The sequence below is a fragment of the Sorex fumeus genome, unplaced genomic scaffold (assembly GCF_029834395.1).
Source record: "Sorex fumeus unplaced genomic scaffold, SorFum_2.1 ptg000029l, whole genome shotgun sequence".
NCBI classification, from domain to species: Eukaryota; Metazoa; Chordata; class Mammalia; order Eulipotyphla; family Soricidae; genus Sorex; species Sorex fumeus.
This window is the reverse complement of record NW_026606086.1, coordinates 4,406,909-4,425,805: the sequence shown is the minus strand read 5'-3', so window position 1 is coordinate 4,425,805 and position 18,897 is coordinate 4,406,909. Positions and strand designations below refer to the sequence as shown.

The following is an 18,897-nucleotide window of genomic DNA, read 5'->3' as shown; positions in this document are numbered from 1 at the left end:
GGGAGAGTAAGGATGGAAAATAAAAGATAAAGAACAGAAAAGAGAAAAGGAAAGAGGGCTGGGAGACAGCAGAGGGGCCAGGGGTCACACCTTGCACGCAGACAGCCTCAATTTGGTGGCCCTAGCACAGAGCCAAGAGCACTACGAGATGAAGCCCCAAACCCCACCCGTAGGAGAGAGGCCTCCCTTCCCGCCCAGGCTCAGCCTTGGCGCACTCGCCCTTGCTGAAGATCTAGGGGATGGTCCTGGACAGGCCTACAGCGTCATCAGGCCCTTGGCCACGTGGTACAGGCCCGTCTGGTCGCTGTCCAGGCAGCACTCCTGTGGGAGAGGGCCAGGCGCGTGGGCACAGGCTCTGTGAGTCAGCACCGAGGCCTCAAGGCAGCATCTCTACTGGGGGCGAGCACTGCTGGGCGGGCGAGGAAAGGCTGGCCTCCGCATGCCCGCGTGACCACACAGCACAACACGCTGGGCTTGCAGAAGGGCAGGTAGCCTCTCTCACATACAGCAGCGAGTGTCACAGGGGACAGCAGGAGGGCAGCCACGGTCTCGGAGAAGGGCCACAAGGTCCACACACACAGACAGAAAGAAACATCTTTGGCCCAGAAAGAGCAAAGAGCACGCACGCGCCCCCCAGCAGGGTGGTTCAGCAGCGCTGACAGAGCACACACGGTCCCCAGCAGGGCCTCAAGATCACTCCTGTGCCTCAATCCCTTCATCCAGCAAGTGCAGAGAGCAGAGGAGAAAAATCACGCAACGCGCTTCACCTGCACTCCACCTGATGGGGCAGCACTGCTGGTGCCCGTCGCGGGACTCTCTTTTTATTTTTTTTCTTTTTGGGTCACACCCGGCAATGAACTGGGGTTACTCCTGGCTTGTGCACTCAGGAACTACTCCTAGTGGTGCTCCCGGGACCATATGTGATGCTGGGAATCGAACCCACATCGGCCACATGCAAGGCAAACACCCTACCTGCTGTGCTATTGGTCCAGCTCCTCATTGTGGAATCTTTGACACTGTCTAAGGCAGCGGCCAACAGGCGTACACCCCAAAGGCATGAGGACGAGGGGTGCAGACTGAGGGTGGGGTGGAGAGAGAGACCTCCCAGAGAGCCTGGCCCAGAGTGAGCATAACATCCACAAAGATCCCGTAGGATGTCTCTGCCAAGTCTGGGGTGCAGCCTCACACTTCAGTCCAAAACATACTGGTCAGGATGTCCAGAGCGGGAACTGTGTCTGCCTGCGGATAGCTAAGCCGGCTCCTGCCTGGCCTGCCGAGCCCCGAGAACCCAAACAAAACATTCATTTTGAAAAACGGCGTATTACTACAGAGACACTTCTAACAACTCCCACCCGGCGAGGCTCAGGGGATACCCCTGGCTCTGCACTCAGGAATTATTCTGGTGGTGCTTCGGGGACCATATGGGATGCCGGGGATTGAACCTGGGTCAGCTGCGTGCAAGGCAAATGCCCTCCAAATGTATATAGCTCCAGCCCTTGGAATTCCTCTTTAACAGCCACTAGGGTCATAACTGGTGGTGTGTGGGTCCCTCCTGTCCTGAACTCGGGGCTCCCCAGGTGATGTGGGCTTGGGGGCCTTTGTGGTTCAGGGCGGGAGAGAAGGCGTGAATGCAGCATCCACGGGGGGATGTGGGGCCTTTGGCTCCGACCTGTCTCGGGTCTGTCTGTTGGGATGGCCTTGCCCCGCCCACGCAGGGCCACAAGCAACCCTGGGTGTGACCGAGACAGCTCCTATCCTCAGCTGGGCTGACCAAGCCGCTTCCTCAACGCTTCCGCACTGCTGACTGGGAAAGGGAGCAGAGAGACCGCTCCCAGACCTGCAATGGCTTGGATGGAAGGCGAACCCCTAGTCCTGTCACCACACAGGGGCAGGCAGGCCCCTGTCCTGTCACCACACAGGGGCATGCAAGCCTGTGTCTTGTCACCAAACAAGGCCATGCAAGCCCCTCCCTGCTTCATGACTGGGGTGGGGAGAGACCATCAGGGGAGCCCAGGAAAGTTCTGGATTCCACAGGCTGAAGCCCAGAGACGTGAGCAAACCCACAGGGAGCTGGGTGACAGCAGCCCAGAACCCAAGCGAGCCCCAGGTTCTTTCTCTTAAGGTGCAGCTGAGACCAACATGCCGAGGGGAAATGGTGCGCGGAAATCTGGTGATGCACCTGCATTCTAGAAAGGTCGTGTCTTGAGACCAGCAGCAGCAGTACCACAAATCAACTCACACGCCCAAGGAATGCAGGGAAAAGCAGTCGCATCTCAAACACACCTGCACAAGCTTCCAATGATAGAGGGCGCAGAGGGCGTAGACAGGCACTGGGAGCGTTGGGGCCGTGCACGGGTTCAGGCTGACTCCCTGGCTTGGCTCTGGGGGTGACACCTGACGGGGCTTGGGGGACCGTATGGGGTGCCAGGGAATGAACCCGGGTCTGCAAGGGACAAGGCAAGTGCCCTACCCACATTACTATCTCTCTGGCCCGGTACGCCGTTTTTTGAAGACATTATCAAGCCGATGTGTTTCCCCCTTGCATCTTCCCCTTCATTCCAGTATTTATTTTCCCTTTCCCTCCCTTTCTGGCTGAGGCTGAGGGTTGCACACTTTAGGTGGTGGTTACCCACTTGGGGGGGGTCCCCCACTCGGCCTGCCAGAACTCCAGCCATGCCTAATTTTCCCTATTTCCAGTGAAGAATGTGCCATAGGAAAAACAACTGGGTGAAAACTCAAATAAATCAATGCTTTTGGGTCTACAGATTATCTTAAGGGACTCAGCATGGAGAAACCTCACCCCACAGAAGAAAGAGCCAGAGTTCTGGCCCGGGCACCCCTAAGAGCCAAGATGACACTATGAAAGAGAAATTTTTCAGAAGTGCTCCCTGTCATAAAGATAGTAAACAAAACATATAAAATCATATTTGCAAACAAAAAACAACCTTTCAGAAAGAGACAATATTTAAAAAAGAAAAACTCCGGGGGACCAGATAGATAGTATAGTGGGAAGGTGCATCCCTGGCATCAAAGAGTCAAATATGGACCCCTGAGGACCCCTAAGAGTAACCCCTGAGCATCACCAGGTGAGGCCCCAAGCAAAAACCAAAGCAAAGCAAACAAATAAATATGTGCTGAAAATAACCAGTAGGAAACAGGCTGGGACGGGCGTGTGGGAGAAACAGAATTTCCCGCACACCCTGCACCCAGACCTGAGGTAACACTGCAGAACCTCAAGAGTTTGAATGAAAAATGTAAGCAATTTTATTTCTTGAAAATGAGAATGTAAGATTAGAGTCTTCAGGTCTTGCCAAGACTCAATCAATGGGAAAGGCGAGTCATGGAAACAAAATCACTCACAATGGGCTAGCTGGAAAAACGCAGTGAGAGACTTGACTATTTCTGGCTGGAGCGGTCCTGCCTTCCACTCTCAAAGCTTCCTCCACAGTGAATTCAGGGTGGGACAGGCACAAGGACAAACATCGAACAGCAGCAGAGAAACACCAGAAATAAACACATTTAAGGACAATTAATTTTTGAGAGTTCAGTAAGAGCAACAACAATTTTAAGCCAATTTGTTGGAACAGGAGGGTCTCCATAAGCAAGAGGAGCAGCGGCCGGAGAGACAGCACAGGGGAAGGCGCTGGTCTTGCACGCAGCCAATCTGGGTTCTAGCCCCAGCACCACATATGGTCCCCGAGCATGCGCAGGAGTGATCCTTGAGCACAGAACCAGGAGTAAACCTTGAGCACTGCTGGGTGTGGCCCAACTCCCATCTCTCCCCAAAAGGAAGAAACTGGACACTTCCAGGAATCACTAAAATGCCAGTGTGAGTGTCACCATCACAAATGAGGCAGAAACGAGTGTCAAGTTCAAAGGGCAAACACTGAACATACTCTGAAGGCGCCCTCCGACTCCATGGAGAGAAGATCCCCGTCGAAGGGAATGAGGTCCAGGCTGTACTCCTCCCTACGGATGAAGGAGCCCAGGACGCCCAGGTCCTTAAGCCGCTGCGCACACAGCAGGCTACGCCGGTACACAAACAAAATGTGGAAATCTCTTGTGGGGCCACGTCTGTCTTCACTGCAAGAGAAGGACCGTGCGTTGGCCCGAGGCCCCGACTCGAGGACTGCTCCCCAGGGCCCCACCTGTGCCTGACACACAGTGGGCTCTAAAGAGACGCTTATGAGCTAACCCCCCACTACTGACTCGGCCCAAGTTTCGAGTTTTCCTGCTCTCTTGATGTGATGCTTTTTCTGGAAACCGCTGACCTGTGCTCTGCCAAGGGGCAGTGCTGCTTCTCTTGGGCCATTGATGGGACATGAAAACTCTCAGGGTTGGGGCTGGAGCAACAGCGCAGTGGGTAGGGCGTTTGCCTTGCACGCGGCCAACTCGGATTCGATTCCCAGTTCCCAGCATCCTATATGGTCCCCTGAGCACCACCGGGGGTAATTCCTGAGTACAGAGCCAGGAGTAATCCCTGTGCATTGCCGGGTTTCACCCAAAAAGAGGGAAAAAAAACCCCAAAAACCTCTCAGGGTTATTGCAATGGACATCTGTTTCTTGCAGAAAAAAAAATGTTTCTATTTAATCAAGCGATGTCTCTAGGAAAATAAATGGTTGCTTCACACCGTGCCCGATCTTGCGCAAATACCCCGCATGCTTTTAAGTCCGTCCGTAGGGGCCACGTCGATCAAACATAATGCAGACTGGGCTGGTGCACTTCCTCCATAGATGCTGCAGCATTAAATTTTAATCAGCTTCGTCTGACTTTGCTTATGAAATTTGAGCATATGGTATTCAGTACTTGAAAAAGAACCACTAGCTGTTTTTCTTTTTATAAAAAAATCTGGGTCCTTCTACTGAGACAGGCCGGAGCTTCCTACTGTCCTGAGAGAGAGGGTTTCTGTGGTTTGCCCTGCCTCCCCAAGCCCCAATGCACAAAGTTTCCCATTCTCTATTTATAGTTTTTGGGCCACACCTGCAGGTGCTCAGGGATAACTCCTGGCTATGCACTCAGAAGTCACTCCTGGAAGACTTGGGGACCACACTGGGTTCCGAGGATCTATCCTTGTCTGACTGCAGACTATCCTACTCCTGACCCCCCATTCTCCTCCGACACACTCTCACATCTGTCCAAAGATCCACTTCTTAAAGCACTGGCAAGCAAAGGTGTCCTGATGAGCACTAAAACCACTAGAGGAATGATTCCGTATGGACCATGTATCAGTTCTGAGATACCTAAGCACATTTTCAGCAATTATATCCATCAGTTCTAGCCGGGGTCTGATGAAAAAAATGATATTCTTAACATCCGCTGCTTGCAAGCGGCTTTCTTTGAGTGTGAACATTTTCTCCACCTCATGTTCTGAGGAAAGCACACATAGAAATGGTGAACAGAACCCCTAAAGCTTAGCAGCCGACCCTAACTCAGACATCACTGCAGGCACCCAACCCTGGTTGGATTGCCGGCCTCCCACACCATCCCCATACACCAACAAGAGTCATTCCTGAGTGCAGAGCTAGGGGTAAGTCTGAGCACTGCCAGGGGTGGCCCAAATAAAATAGACCAACAACAAAAACTCAGGTGTTCTAACACTCTCACTCCAAAGCACAGTAGACTTTAGTGTTGGGTCAGAGAATGCAGGGGTTAAGGTACATGCCTGACACATGACTGCCAACTTCGCCCCCTGGCACCACAAGGGTCTCAAGCATTGCCATGTGCATCCCAAGAGAGGCCACTAGAGTGGTCTGGGATATCCCTGCCACCACAGCACCAAGCCTCATCGAACTGCTAAGAATCACCTCCAGGAGGTGCCCTGGGACAGTGCTCAGGAGACCCGGGGCCAGGGAGATAGTACAGTGGGTAAGGTGCTTGCTTTGCATTCAGCTGACCCGGGGTTCTATCCCCAGCACCCCATACTGTCCACTGAGCACTGCCAGGAGTGATCCTAAGTGCAAAGCCAGGAGTAAGTCCTGAGCACTGCCTGGCACCAGCCCCCAAATAAAATTCAAAACCACTTTAGGATAAAAATTTAGATTCCCCAAAGGCAGGTGTATAAATTCAGGCTGAAGTAACCAATCCTGTGTCTGAAAAACTTGGAGCCACATGAAGTAACAATCAGAAGACATGCCGCTCCGTCGAGGAGAAGAGGGGGGAGCACACCCACCCTTGAATGGTCCACTGAAGGCTCCTATGCTGCCCGAGCCCCTGAGCTGCTTGTGCCCATGTAGCCGAGCAAATGCGGTGCCCGCAGCTCTCCTTGAGATGGGGACTTTTGTGCTTTCCTTTCTAATGTTGGGATGTGTGTAGGGGCTCTCTCTGTCTTTGGCGAAGCCCACGGTCTCTCCTGAAATGTTACTCTCTCTCCGCTCATCCTCTTCCTAAAGGTCACCAAATAAAATGTTTTTTTTTACTTCAAATAAATAAACAAAAGGTCCACAGAAGATAAAACATTTACCACTCATAACAGCGTCAGTGATTCTAAAAACCAGACAGCTCTGCACACCAGTTACTCCAGAAGTGGAACATCATATTACTCTTGCTAGAATCCAGAATGACAGTTTCAAAAAAAGTAATAATAACCAAAACCTTTTTACCTTTAGAAGTGAGTACTGTGCAATCAAGTCAAACGGTCCTGTGAGATACTCATCCCAAACTATTGCCTGCGGGAGGGAAAAGCATCCCATTCTTTTAGTAAAAGCAATTTCAGTAACGGCCAACAGCAAACAACAGTCATTTGCAAACTCTAGACAAACAAAACTTGCAGTTAGCAATAGCTGACCACACTCATATTCCGTGGCCTGAAGAAAAACAGTGTCAGGGCAAGGGGTGCTACTGGCCACGGAAGCACATTCACTGTCATCCACAAAGAGTGTGTATGCAGTGTCCTGGGGTCAGACTGGGGTCATGAACCCCGTGGGTGAACTGCCAAGGAAACCGTTCAACCCAGCATGTAATAGGCGTCATATAATCCAGCATCAATCAAATGAAAACCTCTCGTGTAGGTATCCCATAGGTATCTTAATTCTGAGAGAGTATTTGGAAAACTGGGACAGTGTCATGTGCCCCTGAGAGAGTCAGGCCTCCAGCTGACCTTCGCCTCTACCTAGGCAAGGATGGTGTCACTGGGGGCCAGGACGAATGCCAAGCGGCCTGTGAGCATTTCGCCTGTGCGACACCAGGGTCCTTCTTCCTCATTTGGAGTAACTGATTGCGCGAACCTTGGAGGAACAGGCAGCTGGGAGAAGTGGTACCCGGGGTAGCATGCAGTGCCACCCCGCACACGGGGACAGCGGGGAGTGCCTGGACGCGGGGCTGTGCTCGTCCTGCTGAGATGGACTTGGGTCGCTCCTGTTTTCCTTCCCAGAGCCGAGCCACAGGTGCGCGGAGCGCAACACCCCCTCTCTCGGGGCTGCCGACACTGGGGGGCGCTCCCGGACCCAGAGGCCGCTGACCGCTCCGGCCCTCAGCTTGCTGCCCGCACACATGTCCAGGAACTCGTGCAGCACGTTCGGGTTCACCGCTGGGCCCCGCCACCACGTGAGGCTGCGGTCACGTGAAAAGTGACATCACACCCCCTCATCTCCCTCCATCCCGCTAGGGGCGCTGGGGGTGCCCCACCGAGCCAGGGCACAGGCCGCCGAGACTCAGTGCTCCCCGGGGGCTGTACAGACCCCCCAGACCCCCAGCAAAGCCGCGGCACAGCGCTGCCTCTACTCCCTCGGAGGGACCCTCCCGGGAAGCTGGGGGCAGGGGGACGAGGGCGCCCTGGCGTCATCTCCCCTGCACTGCCAGCTGGCCTTGCGAGGGCATGTTCCCCCCCATTGCCCCGGCTCCTGGGAGCGGTCTCAGGGGGTCCTCGGGTTCCCCTGGCCATCGCCGGGTCCTACCCAGTGAGGGACCCACCAGCAGCCCCAGCAGGCCAGTGAGCGGCTCGCTGCGCCCTCTGCTGGCCGCCGTGCGAACTGCACAGGTGCTGGACCCTGCCTGGCGCAGGTGTCCCGGCCCACACGCACCCAACAGCGCCTCGCTCAGGCCCGCGTCCCCGTGTCCCGGGGGTTCCCTGCCCGCCCCTCGGGGGCCGGCCCGTGGCTGCTGAGCCGCAGGAGGTGGGGCTGCCCGTGCAGCGGTCCCTGGGGGGCCTCCGGCCGGATGCCCGAGCTCCGTGGCGCCTGGTTGTTTGGCGGGAGCCGGAGCAAGGCTGGCGCCTCCCGGTGGGCGACCCCCGGCGCCCGTCTCCCCGACGCGGGGTGGACCCCAGCCCCTGGCGCCCAGCGAGGCGCACCCCGAGGCCACGTGACCGTCTTTTCTGGGGGCGGGGGCAGCGGCGGACTGGTCGCAGGGAACGCAGGGCGCGCGAGTCCTGGGTCGCAGGAGTCTCAGTCCGGAGGCATCTGTCCGCGGGGCCCGGGCTGTGGAGGCTGCAGCAGGACTGGACGGTGGCCTCGGCATCCGGCCCCTCGGGCGGGGCGGGGACCCCTGGCGTGCGGCACGGGGGGGGGGGACGGGGTTCTGGTCTGGTGGCGGTGGTATCGGGCTCAGGCTTCGAGCTCTGTGTCTCCCTCGTCGGGGGCGCGGGGCTCCGTGCGGTCTAGGAGATGGGGTCAGCGGCGGTCCGGGTGGCCCGCACATGCCGGCAGGGGACTGTCCCCGCTGAAGCGCCCCCACCCGAGACTCACCACGCACCCCCACGCCTGCTCGGGCTTGCCCTCCACTCCAGGTGGGGAAACTGAAGCTCAAAGGTACGTGAGGCATGTACGGGCTCGGCTTCTTCTGACCCCGAGGTCTGGGGTCTCTCCTGCATCCCCTTCTCCCTGAAGGAGTGGCCGGACCTGTGCCCCCAGGCCGCGGGGGCTGGTCATGAGGGGGGGGCACTTTCCTCTCCCCACCGAGCCCTGCTGCTGTTGCGGCTGGGTGCGAACCCCCGGGAACCCCCAGCCCACTGGGTCTCCTTGGACCCTCCGGCCACGGACTGCTGGTCGCGGGCCTTGCGGGTCCTCACGGCCCCTGGGGCCTCGACTTCCCTTCCTGTGCCAGAAATCAACCCAGAGAGAGGCCAGTGCACAACTGCCCTAGAACCTACGCTCAATGGCTCCCAGAACTATTGCGGGGGGAGGGTCCCAGGCTTTGATGCTTGCAGAAGTTTAGTGAAATTTTACTGACAGTGAGGGAGAAAAAGTCTTTCTTGGGGGTGGGGGCAGAGGGAGAGGCCCAAATGCCCAGGTGCGTTTGCCTGGCACATGACCCAACCTGAGTTCAATCCTAGGCTTCCCATAGGGACCCTGAGCTCCACCAAGAGTAATTCTTGAGTGCAGAGCCAGGAGTAAGCCCTGAGCACTACCGGGTGTGATCCAAAATAAGGGTGTTTGCCTTGCAAGCGGCCAACATGGCGACCCGGGTTCTCTTGAGCGCCCGGCAAGCTACCGAGAGTATCTCGCCCGCACAGCAAAGCCTGGCAAGCTACCCGTGACGTATCATATTCGATATACCAAACACAGTAACAATTGTCACAGTGGAGACGTTACTGGGCCTGCTCGAGCAAATCAATGAACAGTGTCAGTGACGGGGACCGTTGGGGCCATGCCTGGCGATGCTCAGGGGCCACCCCTGGCAGACCCAGGGGGACCTTATGGGGTGCCGGGATTCGACCCCGAGTCTTCTGCACGCCAAGCAAGTGCCCTGTCTGCTGTAGTGTCTCTGGCTCCCAGACGCTTCTTTTAAAGAATCAAGAACATGGGGGCAGAGAGGCAGCACAGGGGTCTGCGCCACATGGTCCCCAAGCACTGCTGCAGCTGGGATGGCCCCCAAGACTCGCCCGCCCAGGCTACAGCAGGGGCTTCAGGCAGGCCCCAGCCCAGAGGGCCCAGGTCACCAAGGTCTCTGTGACCCCAATGCGGAAGCAGAAGAGCCCCCAGCTCTGACCCCAGGGCCCCATGCCCCCTCATCTCCCACCGTCCCGCTAGGGGCGCCGGGGGTGCCCCACCGAGCCAGGACACAGGCCGCCGAGACTCAGCGCTCCCAGGGGGCTGTACAGACCCCCCAGACCCCCAGCAGAGCCGGGGCACAGCGCTGCCTCTGCTCCCTTGGAGAGACCCTCCCGGGAAGCTGGGGGAGGGGGGGACGAGGGCGCCCTGTCGTCATGTCCCCTGCACTGCCAGCTGGCCTTGCGAGGGCATGTTCCCCCCCCCCCTTGCCCCGGCTCCTGGGAGCGGTCTCAGGGGGTCCTCGGGTTCCCCTGGCTGTCGCCAGGTCCTGCCCAGTGAGGGACTGACCTGCAGCCCCAGCAGGCCAGTGAGCAGCTCGCTGCGCCCTCTGCTGGCCGCCGTGCGAACTGCACAGGTGCGCGGCCCTGCCTGGCGCGGGAGTCCCGCCCACCCGCACCCAGCAGCGCCTCCCTCAGGCCACGTCCCCGCGTCCCGGGGGTTCCCTGCCCGCCCCTCAGGGGCCGCCCATGGCTGCGGAGCTGCAGGAGAGGGCGCTGCCCGCGCAGCGGTCCCTGGGGGGCCTCCAGCCGGATGCCTGAGCTCCGTGGCCCCAGGTTGGTTGGCGGGGGCCGGAGCAGGGCCGGCGACTCCTGGCCAGCGACCCCCGGCGCCCGTCTCCCCGCGCGGGGCGGACCCCAGTCCCCGGCGCCCAGCGAGGCGCACCCCGAGGCCACGTGACCGTTTTTCATGGGGGCAGCGGCTGGCAGGCCGCGGGGAGGGGAGCGCAGGGCGCGCGAGTCCTGGGGCGCAGGCTCGGTCCCCCGGCGCGGGGGTCTCCGTCCGGAGGCGTCTGTCCGCGGGGCTGGGTGGCTGTGGCGGCGGCGGCAGCGGCAGGACTGGACAGCGGGCTCGGCGTCCGGCCCCTCCGGTGGGGCGGGGCGGGGCGGGCAGGGGCCCCTGGCGTGCCGCGCGGGGTCCAGTCTGGTGGCAGCGTCAGGCACAGGTTTCGGGCTCCGCCTCTCCCTCATCCCGAGGCGCCTGGCTCCACGCAGTCTAGGAGATGGGGGTCAGCTGCAGCCTGGGCGACCCCCACGTGCCAGCAGGGGGCTGTCCCCACTGCAGCGCCCCCGCCCCAGACTCACCACGCATCCCCACGCCTGCTCGGGGGCACCCTCCACTCCAGGTGGGAAAAGCCCCAGCCCACTGAGCCTCCTAGGACCCGCCAACCACAGACTGCTGGTCGCAGGCCCTGAGGGTCCTCACGGCCCCTGGGGCCTAGACTTCCCTTCCTGTGCCAGAAATCAACCCAGAGGGGCTGTGTGTGGCATCACCCCCAGCCGCTTCCAGGCACAGCCCAGGTGGCCCCAGGGCCACGGACTGACCCCACAGAGCAGAAAATCACCGAGATCAGCCCCACGGCCCCTGGGGCACTGCTTACGACTGTCCCACAAAAGGAAGCAACTTAAGAAGTTATCCTTCGGAACAACTGGTAAAACACAAACCGAAAACACCCCCATAATCATTAAAAAGCAGGAAAACGCTTTGTTGTGTGGAAATGCCTCCATGTGTGGTCCTGTTCTGCTTCCGTGGCCGCTGTCACTGATCCACGCATTCAACACTGCAGTGACATACACACTAACAACACAAACACACACACACACACACACGCCATAGCTATCCACTCTGCGATAACCAGCTTGGCACACTGGATAGACAGCACTGTCTGGACTCGGCCAGCACTCAGCAGCTGCAGGGCTCTGTGTCCCCAGAGAGTTAGCTGTTAGCTGCATCCCTGTCCTTCCAGACCGGGGCTCTATCCCCAGGGCTGTTTCCCCAGCCCCCGGCCAGGGCCACTCCTGAAGGCGCCGGAGTTACCCCTCTTGCGGCCTAGGGCTCCCTGTTCTGAAGAAAAGACACGAATCAGACTGTGGGAAACTTCTCAGACTGTATCCCAGCAGGAGATACTCCCGGCTCAGTGCTCACTCGATGAGGCAGGAGCGCGGATGGAACCGAGTGCTGGCTGTGCGCCTGGCACTAGCCCCATGAGCTTTCCTAGCCCCCACTCAGATCTGAAATGCTACAGAATCTAACATCCGGGGCCAAAGCCCCCTGACCTCAGACCCAGGCACCCCTCAGAAACGCTCTATTCCTCACGCCTCCCTGGGCGGCCCGAGCAGCGGGGCTGCACACCGCATGGCCCTCCGCACAAGGCCTTCACCTCGGTTTCCCCGATGGTGTCCTGGCTCGAGCTCGCTTTAACCTTGGGCTGAAAGTCAGTGCCTGACATTTTCAAGTATTCTGACTTACACACAAAGGTCGCACCTTCGAAAACAGACACTTTTGAGATTGATTTTACTCAGCTAACCTATTAGTAAATGATGTCACTTCACTTACTGTTCTGGATGCCATAAATTTCATGTTCCTAGGAAAGAACATATACAAATGGTGAACAGAACCCCTAAAACTTACCAGCCGACCCAAACTTGGAGTCACTGCAGGCAGCCAGCCTGGGTTGGATTGCTGGCCTCCCACACAGTCCCAAAACACCAACAAGAGTCAATCGTGAGTGCAGAGCCAGGGATAAGCCTGAGCACTGCCAAGGGTGGCCCAAAAAAAAAACAGACAAACAACAAAAACCCAGGTGTTGTAACACTCCCACTCCAAAGCACAGTAGACTTTAGTGTTGAGTCAGAGAATGCAGGGGTTATGGTACATGCCTGACACATGACTGCCAACTTCGCCCCCTGGCACCACAAGGGTCTCAAACATTTCCATGTGCATCCCAAGAGAGGCCACTGGAGTGGCCTGGGATATCCCTGCCACCACAGCGCCAAGCCTCATCGAAGTGCTAAGAATCACCACCAGGAGGTGCCCTGGGGCAGTGCTCAGGAGATCTGGGGCTAGGGAGAAAGTAGAGTGGTTAAGGTGCTTGCTTTGCATTCAGCTGACCCGGGGTTCTATCCCCAGCACCCCATACTGTCCACTGAGCACTGCCAGGAGTGATCCTGAGTGCAAAGCCAGGAGTAAGTCCTGAGCACTGCCTGGCACGAGCCCCCAAATAAAATTCAAAACCACTTTAGGATAAAAATTTAGATTCCCCAAAGCCAGGTGTATAAATTCAGGCTGAAGTAACCAATCCTGTGTCTGAAAAACTTGGAGCCACATGAAGTAACAATCAGAAGACATGCCGCTCCGTCAAGGAGAAGAGGGGGGTGCACACCCACCCTTGAAAGGTCCACTGAAGGCTCCTATGCTGCCCGAGCCCCTGAGTTGCTTGTGCCCATGTAGCCGAACAAATGCGGTGCCCGCAGCTCTCCTTGAGATGGGGACTTTTGTGCTTTCCTTTCTAATGTTGGGATGTGTGTAGGGGCTCTCTCTGTCTTTGGAGAAGCCCACGGTCTCTCCTGAAATGTTACTCTCTCTCCGCTCGTCCTCTTCCTAAAGGTCACCAAATAAAATGTTTTTTTTACTTTAAATAAATAAACAAAAGGTCCACAGAAGATAAAACATTTACCACTCATAACAGCGTCAGTGATTCTAAAAACCAGACAGCTCTGCACACCACTTACTCCAGAAGTGGAACATCATATTACTCTTGCTAGAGTCCAGAATGACAGTTTCAAAAAAATAATAATAACCAAAACCTTTTTACCTTTAGAAGTGAGTACTGTGCAATCAAGTCAAACGGTCCTGTGAGATACTCATCCCAAACTATTGCCTGCGGGAGGGAAAAGCATCCCATTCTTTTAGTAAAAGCAATTTCAGTAACGGCCAACAGCAAACAACAGTCATTTGCAAACTCTGGACAAACAAAACTTGCAGTTAGCAATAGCTGACCACACTCATATTCCGTGGCCTGAAGAAAAACAGTGTCAGGGCAAGGGGTGCTACTGGCCACGGAAGCACATTCACTGTCATCCACAAAGAGTGTGTATGCAGTGTCCTGGGGTCAGACTGGGGTCATGAACCCCGTGGGTGAACTGCCAAGGAAACCGTTCAACCCAGCATGTAATAGGCGTCATATAATCCAGCATCAATCAAATGAAAACCTCTCGTGTAGGTATCCCATAGGTATCTTAATTCTGAGAGAGTATTTGGAAAACTGGGACAGTGTCATGTGCCCCTGAGAGAGTCAGGCCTCCAGCTGACCTTCGCCTCTACCTAGGCAAGGATGGTGTCACTGGGGGCCAGGACGAATGCCAAGCGGCCTGTGAGCATTTCGCCTGTGCGACACCAGGGTCCTTCTTCCTCATTTGGAGTAACTGATTGCGCGAACCGTGGAGGAATGGGCAGCTGGGAGAAGTGGTATCCAGCGTAGCATGCAGCGCCACCCCGCACACGGGGACAGCGGGGAGTGCCTGGACGGGGGGCTGGGCTCCTCCTGCTGAGACTAACTGGAGTCGCCCCCGTTTTCCTTCCTAGAGCCGAGCCGCAGGGGCGGGGAGCGCAACGCCCCCTCTCTCGGGGCTGAGGGCACTGGGGGGCGTCCCCTGCCCCAGAGGCCGCCACCCGCCGCGGGGTTCAGCCTGCTGCCTGCACACTTGTCCAGGAACTCCCGCAGCAAGTTAAAGTCACCCGCTCTAAGGACAGGTGCGCGGCCTTGGCACCGCCCAGCCCCGCCGCCACGTGACGCGTGTGTCACGTGAACATCGTGATGTCACGCCGCCGCCAGAAGCTGAAAGCGCCTGGCGACCCCGCACCTCTTTCCTGTCTGGGGTTCCGCCTCTTGGTTCCGCCCAGCCCAGACCATCCAACCCCAGGTCTGAGGGTCCCACACGGCCCCGCCGCGGCCCGCGATCCCCCGGGAGCCGAGAACTGGCGTCAGAGACAGCAGCGCTGGTGCTAAGACGTTGGAGCGACCCCTGCCTGTCAGCCCCTGGACACCGCGGGTGGGACGCAGAATATTGGTTTTGTTTGTTTGATTGAAATAAAATAAAGGGAAGGGACCAGAGTGACAGCGGAACGGTTAGGGTGTTTGCCTTGCACACGGCCGACCCGGGTTCGATCCCCAGCATCCCATAGTGTCCCCCAAGCACCGCCAGGCATAATTCCCGAGTGCAGAGCCAGAAGTAACCCCTGAGCACCTCTGGATGTGACCCAAAAGCAAAATAAATAAATAAAAGAAACAAAATAACTAAAGATAAAATTGGTCCTCCTTCCGCTTACTGTGTCTGGCATATCGAACACATCACGGGGAGCTTGCCAGGCTCTGCCGTGCAGGCGAGATACTCTCGGTACCTTGCCGGGCTCTCCGAGAGGGGCAGAAGAATCGAACTCAGGTCGGCCATGTGGGCTGCGTGCAAGGCAAACGCCCTACCGCTGTGTTAGGCAGGATGTAGGGCCTTTACCTACCTCCCGCTTAAATGTCTCACCTTCCGGGGCTGGGTATAGTACAGGGATTAAGGCATTTGCCTGCGGGTGGGATACGCTTCATATGCTTCAGCCCCCGCAGCCCCCCAAAGAACGCTGATGATTAAGGCTCCGTTTGGACCAGGGAGAGGCGCCAAGCTTCGGAAGCTTCTGGAGCGTGGGAGCTGACTCCCACCACAGCTGCCAGGTGAGGCTCTGCTAGCATCGCTCACCAGCCCACTGCACTGCTGCTCGCTCAAAATTTCAAGATTGACTTAAATTTGTTTTTTCTTTTTAAAAATGTTATTTTCTTTGTGAAATTTTTAAATCCTAATGAAATAGAGTTGATCATGGTTGGATTTCAGTCATATCATGTTCCAACACCTGTCCCTTCACCAGTGTACATTGCTCACCACCAATGTTCCCAGTCTCCCTACGCCCCCAGGCAGGCAAGGCACCTCTCTCTCCCTCCTCCTTTCTGCAGTGCTCTCTCTCCACTCCCTCTCTCCCTCTTTTCTTTCTCCCCCTCTCTCTGACACACGCCTTTTGGTTTACAATACAGGGGGACCTTATGGGGTGCCGGGATTCGACCCCGAGTCTTCTGCACGCCAAGCAAGTGCCCTTTCTGCTGTAGTGTCTCTGGCTCCCAGACGCTTCTTTTAAAGAATCAAGAACATGGGGGCAGAGAGGCAGCACAGGGGTCTGCGCCACATGGTCCCCAAGCACTGCTGCAGCTGGGATGACCCCCGCGACTCACCCGCCCAGGCTACAGCAGAGGCTGCAGGTGGGCCCCAGCCCAGAGGGCCCAGGTCACCAAGGTCTCTGTGACCCCAATGCGGAAGCAGAAGAGCCCCCAGCTCTGACCCCAGGGCCCCATGCCCCCTCATCTCCCACCGTCCCGCTAGGGGTGCCGGGGGTGCCCCACCGAGCCAGGACACAGGCCGCCGAGACTCAGCGCTCCCCGAGGGCTGTACAGACCCCCCAGACCCCCAGCAGAGCCGGGGCACAGCGCTGCCTCTGCTCCCTCCAAGGGACCCTCCCGGGAAGCTGGGGGCGGGGGGGGATGAGGGTGCCCTGGCGTCATCTCCCCTGCACTGCCAGCTGGCCTTGCGAGGGCATGTTCCCCCCACCCCTTGCCCCGGCTCTTGGAAGCGGTCTCAGGGGGTCCTCGGGTTCCCCTGGCCATCGCTGGGTCCTGCCCAGTGAGGGACCGACACAACAGGATGGTTGTGATCGTGATCGTGAGCAGATTCCGATTTTTTGGGGGTGGAGGGGGTCATACCGAGAGATCTCAGGGCATCCTCCTGGTTCTGCACACAGGAATTACTCCTGGCAGTGCTTGGGGGACCATATGGGATGCCAAGGATCGAACCCAAGTTGCTCGTGTGCAAGGCAAACGCTCTCCACGCTGGAATGTCGCTCCAGTCCCACATTCCCATTCATTGGTCAGGACTATCCAACTAGCCTGAGCCATCAGATCTGAGGCAGGAGGGGAGGGCAGCTTCCTTGGCGTGTTCCTGACACAAGCCTGGTACATTGCACAATCACCTGGCAGCTTTTCCTCGAGTGGGCATGTGTGGCAACCCCTACATGGACACGGCCAAACAGACCCCGGCAGCTGCTGCTGCTGACCAGTCCTCACGCCTAATTCCTTTGGTCTCTTCTCAGCTCTGACTTCTACCGTGCAATCCACAAGTGGCTGGAGGACATCGGGCCTCTTTACCGATGCCCGAGTCACAAATACGTGGGCCCCTTTAAAGCCACACGCTTTAGACTTGGTGTCATGAGGAACAGCAGAGGGAGGAGAGCCGGAAGGGAGGTGTCCGGGGCCAGAAACCTTTCCCAAGGGATCACACTATCCAGATTCTTTCCTTACGACTTTCATAAGAAATAAATCTCAGTCATGATGCAAATGCCTTAAAGTGTTACTGGGCAGCCTTTCAAAATGCAAATAACAAGAACCAAATATTAGAAACAAGAAGAGAAATGCAACTACAGCCAGGAGAATTAAATTGGCACTGAAGTTCTTTGTTGTGGTTTTATCTAAAAGGGTGCGTGTGTGTGTGTGAATGTGTGTTGTGTGTGTTGTCGACAGTATTTTACGAAACAAAAGCAAGACACAGAGGGACGAAGGCAACCAAAAAATATATATACAACGACTTGGTTTACTAAAAAAAATATGAAATTTATTATAACGTGGATAGAGATTCTTTAGTCTTTCCATCAAAGACACACAGATAGAGCAAAGGAAGCAGGAGTGGGAGGAAAAAGAGAGGGTGAGGTGAGCACGGCAGCGCGTGAGCTCGGAGACAGCCAGACATCAGCACCCACAGTGAGCTCAGGACCACGGAGGCTGCCTCCCGGCCCCGCAGAGTTCCTGACCAAAGCCCGCACCTGACATTCTGGTTCTGGTATCTGTCCTTGGCCGTCAGGGAAGTGGGGTACGCCGAACAGGACCACCCCGCCCCCGTCTGCTCTGGGCTTTAGCAGTGGTCGGAGCAGGGCAGGACTGGCCCTGCCTTCCGCAGCTTGACCTGTTTTCAACCTGTCTGAAAAGCTAACTTGGAGACAAGCTCCCGAAAGAAACGCTGACTTTCACAAAGTGCAGAGACACACCTTTGGCACACATCGCGTGCAGCTAAGCTGGAGATAACAACAGTCTGGGGAAAACCCGCAGCAAACCCAGGGGCTGGGTGAGTGTAGCCGACATCCTCGCTCAGAGGCAGCAGTTATGCGCCTCCATGTGGGAGCCCAGGATGGAGAGAGCCTCCGCCATCAGGACTGCACGCCAACAAGGCCCTTGGGGGCAGGCAGCGGTTTCTGCATGAACCCAGGGAAACTGGACCTAAACCCTTCTAGGCTTTCAACCTGAGAGCAGAGCAAATTCCTTTTAGCACTTTATGTACCATCACACTCAGACCTACATCTAAATCCTTTACAATCTCTACCTGGCGATGAAGATTCTGGGATTAGCTACAATTGAGTTGTCTTCAGATTTCTGAATCAGACACAACTTGCCATGATTAATGAGAAGAAACAGTTCAATATTTGTTTTAAAATTTTTTAATAGTTTTAAAATGTTTTACTCCCACAAAAAAAAATAAAGTCATCATTTGTTCCGTAGATTCACTGAAAGTTTTTTCCTTCGGAGTGGATGGGTGCACACCTGGCCATGCTCAGCGTTTACCCTGGCTCTGGGCTCAGGCTACCACATGGGGTGCCAGGGATTGAACCCAGCTCAGCTGTGTACAAGACAAGCTAGTACCAGTTCTACGACTTCCCCGGCCCCTGAAAGAGTGACTTTCCATGGATGGCTGCATAAACATTCCTGGGACATAGGGGGAGAAGGGGAACAGAGGTGATGAGACAGCAGAGGGAAATGGACAAGTGGTTAAATGGGTCATTTATTTTTTAAAATTTATTTATGTATTTATTTTTGCCAGGGGTCACGCCCGGCGATGCACAGGGTTACTCCTGGCTCTGCACTCAGGAATTACTCCTGGTGTTGCTCAGGAGACCATATGGGATGCTGGGAATCGAACCTGGGTCGGCCGCGTGCAAGGCCCTACCCCGCTGTGCTACCCGCTCCAGCACTAAGTTGCATGCCAAGATGAGTGTCTT

The 18,897-nt window shown here is 56.6% G+C and overlaps 1 pseudogene; it reads right to left on the bottom strand.

Annotated features, from left to right (window-relative positions):
- Positions 1 to 255: 255 nt before the first annotated feature.
- Positions 256 to 18,897, bottom strand: part of LOC130024608 (CAP-Gly domain-containing linker protein 1-like) — a 58,436-nt pseudogene continuing 39,794 nt past the window's right edge.